The following is an 8396-nucleotide window of genomic DNA, read 5'->3' on the forward strand; positions in this document are numbered from 1 at the left end:
TGTAATTGACAATACTTTTGTCAAAAGCCAGGCTTTAATTGTATAACAAGAAAGACAATTAACTGATTCAGGTAATCTCCTCTTAGAGTATTTGAGCTAAAATGTTAGGATGTGTTCATTAGCATCTAGGACAGATGCTAAAATCTCAACCCACAGGCTCTGTGAAGGCTGAAATTTTGAGTAAGTAGAAGTTACAAATGAGAAAATTGCCAGGTATTATGGTGCATACCTTTAATCCCAGTACTCAGGAATTCGAGGTAGGAGGATCTCAGCGAGTTTGAGGCCAGCCTGGTGTACGTAGGGACAGCCAGGAGTACAGAATGAGACCCTATCTTGAAAAGGAAAGTTTGAGTTAGCAAAGATCAAAAGTCATGCGGAGGACAAAAATGGAACAGAATAATTACCTGAGAGCAGCAGGCAGGCAGAAACCGGCATGGTGAAACAGATACAGAAGCAGATACATTGTGAAACAGAAACCCACCAGCATCATCAGGGCAAGCAAATGAATGAGCCACCCTCTTCAGGCCTCCCAGCTGAAGCTTGCTAGATCTTCCTGGAAGCCTTTAGGAACGGTTCACCATTTTCCTATTTGTGAAGTACATTGCATTTTTTAGGAAGATGAATAACTCTGGCTATTTGTGAGTTTCCATTTGCCTTAATTTGGACACATAGCTTCCATAACTCCACAATTATTTGATGCAGTTAGGGAATGTTTTGTCCTATACAGACCATCTCAAAAGCTACAGTGATATGACCAGGACTTCACAAAATGGCTGTCTGGAGTTGCTGATGTGCCTCTCAGGTTGTTATTTGTTTAGAGCCTGCTCTTGAGCTGAAGAACCAGTGTTTCACAGGAGGCCCCTCCTAAGTGGTGTACTGTTCCACCAAGGGCAAGAAGAGCCATGGTGTTTCTCCTCAACACTGCCCATTAGCAACAGGGACCTAAAGAGCTGGTGCTTAGATGTGAACTCTCGTATGGCTCTTACTTGGGGGATGAGCTAGGTAGATGGCAGGGAAATTGGACAAAGAGTAGGGAAATGTTCAGGATAGAGAGCAGTAAAAAAAATGGCAGCAAGAGATCCTTGAGGGCAATTTACCAGGATGACCTGAGGAATTATTCCCCAGGAGGAAGCTCAATGTGAGGAGTGCCAGGGGGCTGTGGAGCAAAGATGTTGGCCATGGCAGGTTAGGCACCAGTGTCAAATACCCTCACCTGTTTGCCTGAGCTTGTACCACCTCCTTCATGCTCCAGCTCCTGCAGAAGGTGGAGCTAAGCTACAGTGGGTAGGGGCTAGTCTACTAGGAGACCCCGCTCAGTTACTCCAGCAGTAGCTGTGGTTTGGGGTTACCTACAGGAACTTGTGACTTCCAAGCTTTTATCTCCCGGAACAGTGCCCGCTCCTGGTTTATGAAAAAGAAAACATCTGTGTATCCTAGCCTGTACACAGTTCAGAGGGAACGTGATTTTATTAATGGGGCTTCAAGTAGGAAGCATCTACTCCTTGATGATAGTGGAGATACACTGAAACATTGTTATTGAAGGAAGCCAAATGATCCCCCAAGGAACTCCGTTCATTTGTCAAAAGCATAAACTGTGTCAGAGGCTTTTGGGTTCTCTCTCTGTGTCTCTCTCTCTCTCCCTCCCCCTCCCTCCCCTCTCCCTCCCTTTCTTCCTTCCCCCTCTCATCCCCCCTCTCCCCTCTCTCTCTCTGCCCTCTCCCTTCCCCCCTCCTGATAATAGTGGGTAGAATTGTTCTTGGAACCCCACTGTGTCACACCAGGGTGCAGATGGCTGGACACCATACTTGGGTTGTAAATCATGAGCACTGTTAGGCATGGGTGGGGACCTCAGTGCAACCTTTGGATCCCCGTGTTGTGGTTAGCAGAACTGAGTCTATGGCAACCTTGGAAATGATGCCTGAGGTGCATATTTATCATTTAAATTGCTCTATCAGAGCCTCACAGGCCATAATGCGCTATTTGTGTGCTTCTCAAAGATACGTTTTCCTTGATGTGGTTTTACCATTTCCTCATAGTGAAATGGCATTGGGGTGGAAATAACCTTGAAAGCATTACCAAGAAATCTGGGGCGTGGTGGAACAGAAGTAGAAAGGGCTTGAGATAGTGAGGTTGAAATCTTTCCAAAACTATTGACTTTGAGGGTTCCCATTGTCAGGCAATACCTTTGTTTTCTGTTCTTCAGCTAATTCCTCAGACTCTCCTGGGAAGATCTATATTCCCAGAGAGATGACGATGTGACAAAATGCTTTTTAAAAGAGTTAAAAGTTTTAATTATACAAGAGCTAATCTTCTCCGGGAGACAAGCGAGAAGGTTCCACACTGGGCATAGTTGCTGTGCTCTTGCTTTCCTTCACACCTTTGTACATGCGAGACATGTATGTGGTCTTGACCGTCCCATGGAGCCTGGTGTGCTAGCATCTTTGGACACTCGTCAGCCTGGGGGTGTACACATCTCAGCAAAGGTTCTCTATGGTGAGGAGAAGAAGGAAATGCCCGGACCCTGATTTTTCTCACAAGAGTGCATTAGTGGGGTGTTCTGTGAGCACCCAGTGGACCCACAGTTGAATGATGAACTAATTTTTCCACATTTTACCCCCAAAGAGGTCAAGGAAGTACTTCCATGCAAATGATGTGTAATTCAGTGTCTGTGGAGTTGACACATTGAAGAATGACCAGTCAGCCAGGTGTGGTGGCACGCACCCTTAATCCCAGCACTTGGGAGGCTGTAGCAGGAAGATCTCTCTGAGTTCCAGGATAGCCTTGTCTGTGTGGTGAGTTCCAGGGCAGCCAGGGATCTATAGAGAGACCCTGTCTTTTAAAAACACAAATAAAACCAACAAAAGAAATAGAAAACATGGCCAGTCATACAACCATCTTCACCCTTGCCTTGACCTGCAGTTCACCGGGAATGTTTGTAATCTAAATACACCATTTACTCAACAGTAACGCCTCCTCCCCATGTACCAGGAACTGCTTTGGAGATAGGCCCTTCAAATCTGCCTGAAAATGACACCCATCCTCTTACTTTCCCACTTGTCCCCAGGATGCAGTCCTCTGTTGTTGGCTTTGTCTTTCCTCATCTTAAAAATCCAGTCAAGCAGACACCTCATTATTCTCTGCCTTCTTGCTGTGCCCTCTCCCTCCCCCTCTCCCACTCCATCTCCTCGCCCTCCATCCACCTCCTTCCCTGCCTCTCCAGGTCCTCTAACAACAGCTTCTTCAACACCATCAAATGCATCTAGTTGGCAGCCCTGCTGCCTTTCTTGCCTGGTAGTGTCTGTGTCACCGCGTCCCTGCATCCTCAGCCTGGGCTCCTGTCAGCCCAGCAGCCTTCCAGCTGGGCACCCATGAGCACAGGATGACTTTCTCGCTGCGGACATTGCAAGGATACTTTTAAGGAAGCTCTCCAGCTTCCTGTCAATTATTTTTAAGTTGATATATCTGAGGACTCACGAGAATTTATATTACCCTTCTTACACATCATCTGAGAAAAGCAGAGACATCCCTCACGCCAAATCCTACTATTTTATACCCAACTGTGGTGTAAAGCCTTTAGCACGCTATAAAAAGTGATATCATCAGATCATTTAGGAAAGAGTTTTTGTATCAGTAACTAACAAAGTCTTGAGACTTCACTCTTTTTTTCTTGTTCCCTATGGATTTTGCTTAAGGAGAAATGGTCTATTTTTGTCTCTTGTACTGTTCTAAATTCAGACACTGAATAGAATACTGTAGAAGGAAAAACAATGGTTTTGTTTAATGACTTTGGCTCTTTTATCTCCACCCCATCTGCCATAAAAGTTTAGTTCTGAAAGCTAAAGAAAGGGGACACTTTCAAGAAAAGCCAACAATCAAAGCCACATTCCTCTCTACCTGAAATGTTTACCTTATCCATCCAGGATACTTCACTCAGAGATGTTTCACAAATACAATTCAAACTTCTGGAACAATTACAGCAACGGGAAAAAAATAGACGCTGGCAGAGGGCTCCAGTTTGTCTCGTGTCCCTTTTAGAAGCTCTGCCGGTGACATCTTCCATTGTGATGGCATCTTCATCACAATTAACAAAACAATGAATGCTCCCTTCTTAGTCACGGGTCATGTTTTATTCAGGTTTTCTCAGCTTTTAATAGGTATCAGTCTGGACTGCATCCAGGGTGCCACATTACATTCGCCATCCTATTTCTTTGGTCTATTTTTGGCTGTGATACTTTCTTAAAATTCCTTTTTTTTTAATGACCTTCCCAAACTAGAGTAGCACTGGTAAGGCACTTTATCAAATGTCCTTTTGTTGACATTTCTCTACAGTTTTTCTTGATTGATGGGCTACATAGATTTGGGGAGGAAGACCCCAGGGGTGCAGTGCCACTGTCATCACACAGACTGTGTTTGATCAGCACATTTCCCACTCAGCCCGGATAGTGTTGGGCAGTGCTATCCATGAAGGCACTCTAATGTTATCACAGTGGTTGACACTGGTAAAGACCTGTTCTAGAGTTTGTGGTTAGTGGAAATAAGAACCATTGAAATATCTGAGTAAAATGAGTTTGTATTGTTGGTTCTTACACAGCATTGCCATGCTATCTGTGACCAGCAGTTTGAGGATTGTTCACTTGCTTGCTTAATCTGGATTTTTAAAGACAATGTCTTGTTGCACAGCTACCCTGGAACTCACTATGTCAGCTTCAAATGCACAGTAATAACTTTGCTACCGTGTCTCAAGAGCTGGGATTCTAGGTGAGCAGCACTACACCTGACTCAAGAAATACAAGCTAAAATGTTTATATGCAGTGAATTCATAGAATTTTTAAGAAGACAAATCCGCCTTTTAACAAATGATAAAATGTATGCTCTAATTTTGCTAGTAACTTTATGTTACAAAATGCTTCTTCTTAGTAACAAGAAATACCACTATAGTTGTTTGCCGCTTGATAAGTTTCCAATGATAAAGGTTGTGATTTTTTTTTTTTTGCTTGTATAAGATTCAGTGGAAGAGTCAGAATTTATTAGGAACCTCTATAGCCAACAAAGTTGATAAAAATTATAGTTTTTCATTTATTTGGGTTTTTTTGAGCCAGGGTCTCTCTGAATAGCCCAGACTGGCCTTGATTTCATGACACTCGTGCCCAGGTCAGGCTCTCAAATGCTCAGATTATAGGGTACGTGTTGTCAGGACTGGCTCAGAACTCTGATTTTATGTTAACTCTTTAAATCTTATTTTTTAAAAAAGATGTTGAACAAGCTTGATGCATGTACAGAAGACATGGAGGAGACCACACACACTCCATCAGCCTCTTCATTTATAAAGAGTTATCATTGTAGTTGACCAATGCATAGTTTTAGAAAATCACCATGGAGACATGATGTTACTGTCTTACTGATTAGAAAACATTATAATGAGTCTCTATATTGACTTCAGAAGTGAATAGTTTTATAAAATATTTCAGTAACTTCTCATTACCTTTGTAATAGCATTAATACCCATGAAGGACAATTTTGAGCTTGACGTCAGCCTCTTTTAAGGACACTTAGAATTAGTTCACTGCTTGTTAGATATTAGTTTTGTTGGTTGGATTGCATGGAAGGTTTCTCCACATATTGAACAAACCATTTCTGTCATCTAAAAGTTCTGTTGAAATGTATAAAATTCACACGATCGAGAGAAGCCAGATGAGGGACATTAATTCTTACCACCACTTCTGAATCAACATTTGCCTCAAATTATCAATTTTAACTTCAAAATTGTGATGTGATAAAAACGGTTCGTGAAAATACCGTTTTGACAAAAATGTTGTGATGCGGGAATCTAGTTTGTAGCCCTGGCTGGGACTTACTCTTGAACTTGTGGCAATCCTCCTGCTCTGCCTCCTCAGTGTAGGACTATGGGTATGCACTACCATACCCAGAGAGAAAAGTGTAATGAAATCACCATGTCTGCTTTCAGTTTCCCATGTTTTGTTGTGAGATTCTGGATTAAGAGCATGCCTCTAAAGGAATGATTTAAACATATAATTTCAGATAAGTCTTCTTTGACACATGTCAACGACATTGGGAAATAAATTATTCTAATAGCTGAATAAAAAAACACCTTGACAAATTAGAAGACTCTTTACTGTTAATAAATTGTCAGCTGATATCTGACACCTCTGATAAGAGATTCTTACTGTATTGGCTGGTTTTGTATGTTAATATCACTTGACACTAGTTAGAGCCATCAGAGAGAAAGGAGCCTCCATTGAGAAAATGCCTCCACGAGATCCAGTTATAAGACTTTTTCTTAATTAGTGATCAATGGGGAGGGCCCAGCCCATGGTAGGTGGTGTCATCCCTGGGCTGGTGACCCTGGGTTCTACAAGAAAGCAGGCTGAACAAGCCAGGAGAAGCAAGCTAGTAAATAGTACCCTCCATGGCCTTTTCGTCAATTCCTGCCTCCAGGTTCTTGCCCTGCTTGAGTTCCTGTCCTGACTTCCTCCAATGATGAGCTATGATCTGGAAACGTAAAGCAAATAAACCCCAACTTATTTTTTGGTCATGGTGTTTTTGTCACAGCAATAGAAACCCTAGCTAAGACACTTACATAGCTTATTATAACGTTTAATTCAGGAGGAATTCAAAGAGTTGACTGCTGCGCTATTTAATTTTAACTGTCAACTTGACACAGCCTAGACTTGACACCTGGGAAGAAAGCCTTAATGAGGAGTTATTTAGATCAGGTTGACCTGTAGGTATATGCCTGTGGAGGTGTTGTCTTAACTGCTAATTAGTGTAAAACCTAGCCCACTGTGGGCAGGGCTATTCCCTAGGCAAAGAGAGGAGAATGCTAGCTAAGAGCAAGAAAGGCTTTGTCTATTCTTTCGGCTCCTGACTGAGGAGGTCACATGACTCCCTGCCACAAATTCTCCAAAATTGTGGACTATGACTTGGAACTGAAAGGCATACAGACTCTTTGTAAGTTGCTTTAGACAAACATCAGGGTGTTTGTCACAGCACAGAAACAGAGCTAGAACGAGTGTCATTGTTACAAATTTCTAGTATTTGAGTATCAGAAAAAGCTTCTGAACATACACATATGAGTAAAATATGGGTAATAATCATGGTCTATATATATTTTAACCAACCCCAAAATGAGTAACATTTAAACACTGATGAAGTAATGATTAAAAATCATCCTCACTTACTGTGGTGGTTTGATTGAGACATGTTGCCCATAGTCTCCACATAGGAACAACCTGGTTCCGGTTGGTGGCACTGTGGTGTGGCCTTGTTGAAGGAAGTGTGTCACTGAGGATGGGCTTTGAGATTGTAAAGCCTCTGACACGTTCAGCTTGCTGTCTCTGCTCGGGCTCCTACCTTGTCTCATCTCCCATCCGTGCCCTTGTCACCGTGCCTCCCTTCTGCCACCATCGATGTGAACTCTCTCTTCTCCAAGCTTTCTTGGTCATGGTGTTTCATCATGGTGACAGGAAAGTAACTAAGACACCGACTTTAACTGTCCCCACCCTTGTAAGATAAAATTCTTGTAGGAGAAATTCTAACAAAGTGTCAGCGTTTAAACTTAATAGCGTTTTAATAAAAGCTTTGTAACATGTTGTTTTGTCGAAACACTTGCGTATGTAAACATTAGAGCCTCTTTATAATAGTTGCAGTAGCAGCTCAGTCTGAAGGAATTTTTTTTTAACCATCTAGAACTCTATGCTCATAAAAATAGAAAAAAACCATATTAAACTTTAGGTTATATACATATTTGTGGCAGAGAAATGTGTGAGGATGATAAATAAAAATCCCATGAGTACAGAAATATATAAAATTCAGTTCTGGGGGTAGGTGTGAAGGGAGTGGATTGAAAGTACAGGCTCAAATAGCAAGAAGATGAAAAGCATCAATGTAAGAAGTTCTTTTCTAAGCATCTTTAAATGGATGATGGTGGGTACCAAAATTATATGGTATTTAAATCTATGGGTTAGTGTTTAAAAAGTGATGGATGAAAGTACATTGTAAATCAAAACGTCTACCACATTTAAATTTACAACAAAGCCTTTATGGTATTACAGTAAACATGTGTGGGAGGGACATGTTTTTCTGAAACTGTGTTTAGAGGCTGTACAGGCAGGAACTGAAGAGTATCCAACATGGGTACCGCTTATTTCCAGATACTTGCCGCTTCTTTGTTTCTTGTTTCTGTTATTAGATGCATCGGGCAACCGACTCACCAACCCAATTCTGATTAAATTCAGTTGTCTACTAGTGCACCGTGACTCCCTGCTGGTACACACACACGTGCGCGTGCGCACACAGACACACACACACACATACACACACAGACACACACACACAGACACACACACACAGACACACACACACACAGACACACACAC

The 8396-nt window shown here is 42.1% G+C and overlaps 1 long non-coding RNA gene across 1 annotated transcript; it reads right to left on the bottom strand.

The window, feature by feature from the left end:
* Positions 1–2274: 2274 nt before the first annotated feature.
* LOC134485915 (uncharacterized) lies at positions 2275–4037 on the bottom strand. Its single transcript, XR_015671664.1, has 4 exons — positions 3908–4037; positions 3289–3391; positions 2722–2816; positions 2275–2488 (listed from the first exon to the last, which is right to left on the bottom strand). It is a non-coding gene; the product is annotated as an uncharacterized LOC134485915 (long non-coding RNA).
* Positions 4038–8396: the final 4359 nt, after the last annotated feature.

This window comes from Rattus norvegicus, chromosome 2 (assembly GCF_021556685.1).
Source record: "Rattus norvegicus strain SHRSP/BbbUtx chromosome 2, alternate assembly SHRSP_T2T, whole genome shotgun sequence".
In the NCBI taxonomy this organism is placed as follows: Eukaryota; Metazoa; Chordata; class Mammalia; order Rodentia; family Muridae; genus Rattus; species Rattus norvegicus.